The sequence below is a fragment of the Oculina patagonica genome, chromosome 10 (assembly GCF_052425735.1).
Source record: "Oculina patagonica isolate OP01 chromosome 10, crgOcupat, whole genome shotgun sequence".
Lineage (NCBI taxonomy): Eukaryota > Metazoa > Cnidaria > Anthozoa > Scleractinia > Oculinidae > Oculina > Oculina patagonica.
In genome coordinates this window covers 14687985-14698853 of record NC_135767.1, presented here as the reverse complement: position 1 = coordinate 14698853, position 10869 = coordinate 14687985, and the positions used below count along the sequence as shown (strand labels likewise).

The 10869-nt window shown below is 37.9% G+C and overlaps 1 pseudogene; it reads right to left on the bottom strand.

The window, feature by feature from the left end:
• Positions 1–6053: 6053 nt before the first annotated feature.
• Positions 6054–6964, bottom strand: LOC144667280 (octopamine receptor beta-2R-like; annotated as a pseudogene).
• Between the last annotated feature and the right edge of the window lie 3905 nt (positions 6965–10869).

Below are 10869 nucleotides of genomic sequence, written 5' to 3'. Positions count from 1 at the left end.
GAGCAGCGTATTGACCTCGTTCCAGATTGTTCTGTCTTACTTGGATGGTGAGTTCCTTATGGAACTCATGTTATCTAAGGGCAGCCTATTGACTCCGTTACAGATTGTTCTGTCTTACTTATTTAGGTGGTGAGTTCCCTTATGGAACTCTTTTTTTTTTAGGGCAGCATTTAAACATCGTCCTTGATTATTGTCTTCATTGAGTGGCGAGTTCCTTATGGAACGCATCTTATCTTAGGTCAGAATATTGAACTGTTCCTAGATTATTCTGTCTATCTTTGTGGTGAGTTTATTTTGGAACTCTTGTTATCTCTTGTCAGCATATTGAGCTCGTGAAAAATTATTCCCTCTTACTTGAGTATTGAGTTCCTTGTAAAACTCATGTTATCTGAGGTCAGCATATCGACCTCCTGCTAGATTATTTTGTGTTACCTGTGTGGTGAGTTCCTTACGGAACTCTTGTTATCTGAGGGCGGCTTATTGACCTCGCGCCAGGTCATTATGTCTAACTTGGGTGGTGAGTTCCATATAAAACTCATGTTATCTAAGGCCAGCATATTGACCTTGTGCTAGATTATTCTGTTTTAATTGGGTGGTGAGTTCATTACGGAACGCATGTTATCTGGGGGCAGCATATTTACCTCGCTTTAGACTATTCTGTTTCACTTGGGTGTTGTGTTCTGATTGAACTTATGTTGTCTGAGGTCAGCATATTGACCTTGTGGTAGATTATTCTGTCTAACCTAGGTGGTGAGTTCCTTATGGAAATCATGTTATTTGAGAGCAGCGTATTGACCTCGTGCTGCATTATTCTGTCTTACTTGGGTGGTGAGTTCTTTAAGAAACTTATGTTATCTGAGGGCAGCATATTGTCCTCGTGCCAGATTGGTCTTAGCTTACGCCATCTTCAAGAGAGACATAAAGAAAGAGTGTAAAAGACTGATTTTTTTGTGATTTAAAAAAAGTGCAAGTGATTTACCCCGTATCCTTGTCTTATTAATTTATGTTAATAAAGCACGCTTAACCTTGAAATCTAAGCAGGAACCCTTTGGCAAATCAAAAATGTTGTCGAGCTAAATACGCGACATGTGCATGGAAAAGGAAACATTTGCGGATCCAGGCGGATCCAGGTTGGGGCTGTGGTTGGGAGAGGGCGTGCTCCAACTGATTTCATTCAGGAAACACTGGTAAAATTTTTCTCCTGCATGATTCTCAAACCCTTCGATTTCCCCACCAGTCGCGGTTGTACATTATAACTCTGATTTAACCGAGATTATCTAATGGGCGTGGGTCGTGGGTCGTGCGTCGTGGGTCGTATATAATTGACACATCAAATTCATTATTTTTGCTGTTTCACATGCCATTTCACAACAGCGGTCCCCCCCCCCCCCCCCCCCCACTTGAATTTCTTGTGTATAAGCCTAGTTACCAGCTATCTCTGGATTTTAAATTTATCTTAAAATGTGTGGTGCTTAACAAGGCCGGCAATTTGAATTCACTCATTCAAGGACCTCGGATGGAGGTGTTACGTTGCATGAGACTACCGCTAGTTCGCAGCAAAACTGAAAAATCTTAAACAAACAAGAACACCCTTACAACGATTGCATCGACAAGGACAACTTTCTAATAAGCCAATCAGTTACTTCTAACGCTGCCACTTCATCTGTGTAAAATCGGAATTTTAATCAGGGACCACTGTGTGGATCAGTGGGAAACTAGTATCAAAATATTTCCACTGGGTTTCTTGGGATATTTACGCGAAAAAAGTTTTTCACATTAAACCATTAAACCAAAGTCCTCTGACAAAATGGCGCAGTCAAGTCCACATATCACCATTTTCAAACAAGTAGAATTTTTTAATAAAGTTTGGTAAATTGTCACAGTACCAGGGTGGCAAATGGGTTATGCGTGACGCGTGATTAGGGCGAAAATTAGCGCGTTACACGTGAAAACAGTTCAAATCTGGGCGTTATCCGTGAATTGCAGTCTATAAAGACGCGTGATCTGCTTATTTTAAAGACCGTGATTCGTGATTCCGGCCGAACACGTTCGTGAAAACCAAAGATAAATTACGTACTCATAAATCAAAATATGGTAGTGAAGGAAAATTGACAAACGAGGAATGAAGCTAAAGACTGATTTAATGCGGAAGACGCTTTCTATTGAGTTATGCTCTTTAGGACTTGTCTCACACTGTAAGCTCGCCTGAGGGATCACGTTTTGCTACGACTCTATTGAAAGTTAAATGCTTCGCAAATTACCTAACCAGTTAAAGCTCATTTTCTTCGATAATATATGCTAAATACGTGATTCGTAAAATAGACTAAAAATTGTACGTGGTCGGTGATTTAAAATTAAGCTCGTGTTTCGTGATTGGGACGCCCCCTAACCACCCTGCGATACCGTAATGTATCAAACTTGGAACTGTGAAAATCAAAACCTTATCTTTGAAGTAGTTAAACGTCTTGTTTTTGGCACATTTCTGTCGTTTAACCGCGGTCAACGACGCACCTGCAAGTTCGGATTCTGAAACAGCAGCATCGATTTGGCCTTGTGAAACAAAACTCCGTTATGTTAAAACCGGTGTACAATTATTAAGTCAGTTAACGTTCAATAATATAAAGAGTTCCTTTCGCTATAGTCCTAGACAGTGCAAGTTTTGATGACGCTTCTGCAAATGCTTTCAGCAAACATGTACATTTCACCTATTTTTAACCAATCATACTTGAGCGTTCCCACGCTACTAATTCACTGGTAGGTAACTAACAATGCACAGGAAAACAAAAATTCCATTTGGTGTTCTGTTGAAATGTCTTAAAGTTAAAAAAAAAAGAAAAAAAAATACTCGAGTAGTTGTAATTTTTTCACTTGAAAAGACCAAGAAAATCCACGAATTTTTATAAATTATAGACTATATTGGCTAGCGTGACTTCCCTGATAAAATTGGAAAAACAAATAAATGAATGACATGATCATTTACTCGACACGGAATGAAGAACCACCAAAGCCTACGTACATAAAATCGTTCAATAAATTGATTGCTACCAAAACGCTGCCGATCAGAAAATTCTCGGTAAGCAGCATACACACCAAGGTCGATCAAATATTTGCAATTTTCGGGCCGCTTCCGTAATACTGTCCGGCAGACATGAAGGGAAAAAAGCGAAACGGTGCGCCAGACATGAAAAACATATATGTTTTTTGTTAATTAAAAGAAACGGTGAGAATGCTCCTTGGCATAGTGGGCGAACGTGCCACGACGCACGACCCACGACCCACGACCCACGACCCACGACCCACGACCCACGACCCACCCACCCACGTCATTTAGCTTGACCCGATTTTTAACCTCAGTTTTATTGGCCTCTTACCGTGTTCATTGATTCTGGTATTCAAGGATGCACCCTTGGAACATCCTCCTTTTGTGTTTGTAACAAAGGTTAAACAGATGTCATCAGTATGAGATCATGATGCAAGTGCACAAGTGCAAATCAGATATGACTTGATTTTTCGCAAGCCGGAGAATGAATGTCCAGCAATAGCAGAACTAGCAGGGGGTGTGCACCCAATTATAAGTAAAGCTTGTATTTTCGGTTGCAGGGAATTTGAAGTTCACCCCTGTCAAAAGTGTTACAATTGTTGTAACTCGGAAAGAAGGAACAAGTCTTGAGTCCCGTTTATCGAAAGCCTCTGACACTTTTCGTACTCGCGAAGCCGTTTTCTTAGTTATCTTTATCTTTAAAATGAAGAGAAGTATACAAAACCTAAAACTCTGTACGATGAGAGCTTCTGTTCATATTAAAAATATGTGAATAAAAGTCACCTGCAATCTTAAATTTGAGATTTTGCTATGACTTTTCCGGTGCGAAATCTTTTCGCGACTTTGATAAACGAACCGCTGTTTCTAAAATTGTACTTTTTCTGCTAAATTACAAAGACTTGTGCTTCACCATAGCAGATGGAATCAAGGCAAAGATTTCTGCTCCAGCCCTACTGTTTTCACTGAATCTCGCACTAAGTGATCAATACAAGATATGGCAACATTAACACGATAATGCCTCCCGTGTGCCTGTCTAAACAGCAGCTCTGAGACAATGCCATGAGGCATTATATTGCTAACAAGGACCGATGTATTAAAAAGAACGTTTGCACAATCGCAGCACAATACTTGTTACTCAATTGTTCTTATTTTGCAACACTTCCTTATCTTCTCTCGCTAAACTACAGCTGGAGTTGGGCTTTGTGGTGTTCTAAGAGAGTTGAAAAAGACGAAGAAAAAGATGATTGGAAACGGCAAAACCTACCTGTGTAAATAAAACTGCTGTCGATCATTTTACGTATTACCATGCAAATATTGGGAATCTCTTGGGTTCGCACGTCACTGAAATGTCAAACTAGGCATTGAATCAAAATTTGACTTTTAGTTCGTAAAGTACTTGGATTGATTTGAGGCGTTGTAAAGACTTGGGAAAAACATCTGCCATGTGAACTCGTCGAATGAATACAACATTACATCAAATCTTTCTATTTCATCTTTGGCGTACACTACAGACTATTGTCAAAGAACACCTTTTTTATAAATATCAATTCGAATTTCAAACAAGCCATTAGTCATCGAGGCAAAAGGGCCGATGTTTGATGTTGTTAACTCAAAAAAAAGCTAAGATAATTTCACATTAGTCGATTTTGAAATTATTTTATTATTACTGATCCGCCGGATGTACGCTTAACAGAATTTGGTGTTCATGTGCAGTAATGGCGGGCCACCAATCACTTGCAAAGACCTTGTTGTTAGTAAGATTTGTTTTATTTTTTTTTTATATTATTATTTGATATTTTACACAGTTTCAATATTTTTTAATAGTCTTTTAAACATAGTTAATAGAAGGAAATGGTTAGGAAGCCCGGTAAACATCAAAAAAGCAAACAAATAAGCCAAGGTTTAATTTTGAAGGTCCATGACGGTGAATATCTTCCGTTTTGCGCTCATATTATACACTATGCATTAGTTATGTCATCGCAATGTTTTTATTGGTTAGCTGCATAAACAAACGTAGCCACCTGTTGTATTCTGTCAGGTTTTGTGCACTATCAATCCCTAAAATGGCCGTTTTTATACTAGAGACGAGTTACCCGTCTAGACGAGATTCGGCAAACATTTTGTTGCTCGTCTGGTTATGCGTCTCTAGTATATAGACGGGCACAAGACGACTTACTGTACCCGTCTAGACGAGCTTTCTTTCGTTATCCGTCTTTCAAGACGTATTTCGAAAAGTAGCTCGTCTACATGGGTAACTCGTCTTGTGTCCGTCTTTATACTAGAGACGCATAACCAGACGAGCAAAAAAAAATTGCCGAAGTTCGTCCAGACGGGTAACTCGTCTATAGTATAAAAACGGCTAATAACGAACAAAACCTATAACAAAGAACTTTGCCGGGCTTCATAACCATTTCCCTCTATTAACTATGTTTTTTTTGGATCTATTTATTTTGTGTATGGGATTTTCCCAAGCTATGTGGTATTGACACGTTAATAAAGCTTCTTATCTTTTTTATACTTTCTTGTTATCAACAAGAAAAGCGTCGAATGGCAGCAAAAAAATTGCTCGTATGAAAATTCTGATATGCAGCTTGCGCCTAATGCATGTGAACTAAAAGTTTCGTGACATAATGTGGAAAACAACTAGCCACTCTTTCATAACTTCTCACACAATTCTAACACAGGAATAATGCGTTTAAGTACTTTGAGAGGGTTGAAAAAGGAAATAGTGAAGAAAGACAGTGGCATCTGTTGTTAATCACTTTGATTCCCATGCAAAGAAAAAAATTTGTCAGATTCTTACTTGCTATCTCTTTTTTAATATTAAACTTCTTGCATGTTATGTTTAAATTAGCGACTTAAGCGTCGCATGGCGCACGAAAGACAGTGACCCAAATATAAACTATAATGTTCGATATAGTTTACGTAAACTGTTTTTTTTTCTACATTTGGTGTTCCAATTGATTAGTAATCTGACGTACAATTCTGCTACAAGATCGAATTTGTATTACATTTAACGTTGTTCAAGTCAATTACACTTTTTAAAGATCACAGAATAGATCAGTCTATTAGACTCCTTCTTAATGTCTCTCTTAAAGACAGCATAAGCTAAAGGGTTTACAGCGGAGTTAAAAACCAGAAGCGGCACTTTAAATCGGTTATCATTACATGGTGTGTTATCACTGAGGATATAAACAAAACTACAACGCAAAGCAATTCCGTAGCTCACAAGAAATAGACCAATAACAGCTGCCATCATTTTAGCTGCAGACTTATCCTGAGTTTTTATCAAAACATGATGGTTAAAGCGTAGCTGTTTGGCTAGAGTACGGGTGGATCGATCGTGCTTGCAAACAACAAATAACATAGATGCAAAGCAGAAGATTATGACACCAAACGACAGTAACTCAAAGAACATACACACCCAACCAGAAATGGTATTTATAATAGGCACTTTTGAACTAAGCCAGAGTGATGACACGAACACGACAAAGGTAACTGGGATTGCCCAAGATAAAGAGATCATTTCAATGACACGGCGGCGTTTCATAAAAGTTAAGTACTGTAAAGGTTTCACAACAGCCATAAAGCGATCTAATACTAAACTACACAAGTTCGCGGTGGATGCGTACATGAACAGCCACCTTATATAGTCTATACCGTCAGCTAGCAGACGTTGCGTGTTGCAACCATTCGCCATCCCACAAAAGAACAGTGAAGGAACCGCGCTCGTCCCCATAAAGAAATCAGCCACTGCTAATGAAACGACGAACGCGTTGGTTTTAGTGCGAAGCTGGCGTTTTCTGCATACCATGAAGATGATGAATCCATTTCCAGTGATCGTCAGGATGGAAAGAAACCAGCCGAGAATCCAGAACCAGGTTTCCATATTCCAGCGACACTGCAAAAAGAAAGAACTTTTTATTTTGATCATGAGCAAAAACAGGTATTTTAAAGACCGAAAAGGAGTATTTCATCGTGTTTTAATAAAGGCTGTTTTAAACCACCTGGTTGTCCTTTTGACATCTTTCCGTTTTTATTACAAACGTTACTCACGTTATAACATCAAACTTCGTACCTGTAGTTTTTCAATTTTATGTTTTTAAAAAATGATCCTAGAGCAGGAAACGATACTTCTGATTGTACGTTCCCGTTAGTTGGACAAAACTAAACAAATCGTTTATTTTTCCAGTTGAGGCTTGCAAAAAGTTTTTCTTGCTATCTATTAAATTTAAAAATAGAAAGATGACGTTTAATATTATAACCTAGCCTAATTTATGCACCATGTACTTAATATATAATTAAGTCACATTAAGATAACAAACAATTTTTTCTTCTCTCATTGACTAATAATTTCATTTAATTGTTTTTGCATTGCTGGTCAAATTTTGTAATGAAAATGGTTGAAAACCAAAACAGAATTATCCAAAAGTACCAGAAAAATAGCAAAGCTTTAAATATCTTTAGTGAAAATAACTAAATGGTATATTTAGATGAAAACATCACTCACTTCACAAAATACATTGACTGACGTTTTAAGATACAGAGTTAATTAACGTTTGACATCTTTCTTAACTTCTTGGCCAAACAGCAGTGATGACGTAAACATGATTGATTGCTTCTTCTTTATGTCTCAACCCGTCGGAAAACCTGTTATTGAAGACGCTTCATAGACGTTTTTGGTGATTTTAACAAATTAACGTCAATGTCAGTCGTTATTTACAACCCGGGCCGTTATACGAAAAAGGTGAGGAGATTGGCCACGTCTTGTTTTGTCTGGAAAGAAAAAAAAATGTCTCGTTTTCACACAGGATTTCATTGAAATAAATGTTGTAATGATTGTCCTTTCGGATGAACACGCAATGCTAGGACTGCGAGCAAAAAGATTTTCAGGATATAAATGTGTCGTTTGCATCAATAAATTTCCCGTTTGGGCCGGTACTTTAAACCGCCTGGATAGAAGTTAACTCGTTGTTAGTATGAAAATCCTCAGATACAACTGGCACATCCGTGTAAATGTGAACTTCGAAGATTGAGCACTATCACATGGAAAACGGATAACGAAGCCGAAGTGCAAAGGATCGATCGATACTGTTGACTTACAAAAAATCAATCTTGTCAACAAAGCCCGCTTTTTTTGTCATTACCAAGAACGAGGACTTTGGAAAAGTACGTATTTTGAGCATGTGCACAGTGTTCCTTTTCAATTATCAGCCAATTGGATTTGAGGATAAGCGCCCGGAAGTCCGTAAATAGCAGTCTTACAAGTTAGACTTGGCCAGAGTCCGGGTCGACATTGACAAAAGAACGATGATGGTCAATTGTAACTTCTCATAATTAAAATGAAAAGACAAACAAACAAACAAAAAAAGCACTAAAGTGCAAGTTTAATTTAGTTTTGAGTTTTACGCTTCACTGTACCCTTTCAATAAAGATTCCAACAAGTGCTCAGGATGGAATTCGGTTCAAATTTGTCATAAACCATCTGGTATCGACTAATTATAATGTATCGTTTTTCAAATGGCATGTTACTACGCACAAGCACTTACTGTTAAGTAAACAAGTGATGTCTGTCGATGCGATCAGTTCATATTGCAGGAAAACTCACTTATTTTTCGAATCTCGCTTTAATAGTCAAATTTCCACATCAACATTGTTCAGCAAAAAATTCTTATTAATTTAAATGAAATGGTTAAATATTTGATTGACGTTTTTGACATGACAAGTATGAATTATTTGGTGTTTTTCTAACCAATCAATCAGTGATGACGCTAGGGCTTTCCACAAGTTGCTCGGCAACTTTTTGGCAACTTTTCGTATTTCGAGCAACTTTTTCCACTTTGAGCAATTTTTTTTCCTCTCGAGCAACTTGTTGAATTTTGAGCAATTTCCAGACCGAAGATCTCCGAAGATTATCTGAGTGTTGTTCAAAGGCCATACGAACGTTTCCGAAGATTGGCGAGGTTTGTCGAAAATTGTCGAGAACATCTGAAGACCCTCGGCTCATTCTGTATTAAAACATTACAAACCTCGTAAGCAAACATGACGTCAGCGATATCTTCACGATTTTTCTCAGTTAAAGAAATCCTTGTTATTTAACAACTTTCCACTTAATATGTTATTTAGATACTTCTTATGTTGTAAAATTGCATAAAACTGCTTAGAAATCTTACCCTCGTAGGAAAAATGAGCATATATTTAGAGAAATTTGATAAGAAGCAGGGTTTTGGATTTTTCGGAGCAACGTTCGAGCAACTTTTAGTAACAAAAGCAGCTTTTTGGATTTTTGAAGCAACTTTTGAGCAACGTTTTGAGAAATTGCTGGCAACCTTTTGGAAAATCTCGAGCAACTTGTGGAAAGCCCTAGACGACGCCAACAGTGTGCAGCATTAGGTACATATAATGGCCCCTAAATCAGATACTTTGCTGTCGTAAATCCTTCGAATCAGCAATAACTATCAATAACAATAATTATCAACTACAATCGGCGATCAAAAACCACTTAAAACCGTCTATTTTGTCGCAGACATTTCGCTCCTTGTTTTTAATTGAAATTCATGTAAACTGAACAAACTTGAGTGCGGGACGTTTTGACATTCCAAATTTGACATTTAATGGTTCTTTGAGCTTTCAACCAATCAAGAAGTGATGATGTAACTACCAAAACAGCTCTTGATTTTCTCCTGTCGCCTCCCATTCCTCTCATTTATTTTAATACGCACGGCGACAAAACCTAGTTTTAGAAAAGAAGCATGGTCCTCATCAACGTACATGTTGATGTGCCTCAACTAACACTGAACAAGCTCTTCATGCAGGTAACAAAACATGAACGACTTCAAACGTTTCAGCTCGAAGACGACCTACATCACTGCTGCTCAAACTCGTTAAACCTTACCTGCAACCTTGAATACCTGTCAGAGTTTCCCTTCACCTTCTCGAAAAATAAGTAAAAAAGATAATGCTCCAAATTAAACCTCAAACGCGTCCGTGACCTCCCTGCAGACCATTACAAACATATCCTCTTCTGCCTTAGTCTCTCCAGCTTGGCTAACCGTAAGAATCGCCTAAATCGTTGCTTTTTTGAGACCATCCTCTTTGACTTCTTTGTGGGTTTCCCATAGCAGCCGCCATTTTTTGGAAGCAGCACGTAATTCCATACAAGGACAAAAAAAAATCCGCGTTTCTTATTGGTTAGCTAATAATCCCCAGCATTGTTCCAAGCTAGGTCATAAAGGGAAGTTAGACGCATCTAGGTGATATGCTTCTTACTACATATATTAGAACACTCTTTCCCTTTCTGTTACAGATATGTCCAGTTTGAACGCTAAGTAGATGCACGTTTTTTTTATGACAAGCATCACAAAGTGTCCTCATAAATAAAAGTTTACCAAAACAAACCAAATTCTGTCAAATATGAAGTAATCTAAATAACCCAGTCAGACACGAAGTAAATACTTGCGTTCAATCCTAAACATAAGTTCTCTGTTAAGAACTCAACTTATTCCAATACATCTAACTACATTCAATTGCAAGTTGCTACTATTATGAAACTAATTGCAAATAAGATCCAAAAACAAAATACACAACTAATTGGCAATTAGAAAATGATCACGAGTTTTCTATGAGTGCATAGTCAACGAGGCGCAGCCGAGATGAATATCGCCCAAAGCTAGGAAATGAGGGCTAGTTGTCTTGTTCCTTTAGTAGAAACTCTAAAGGATTGCAGTCCAAATTCTAGACGATGACCAAAAACAGGTATTTAGAAAGACTGAAAATTCGTCATGTCATCGTGTTTATAAAGGCTGTTTTGAGCCATCTGGTTTTCCTAT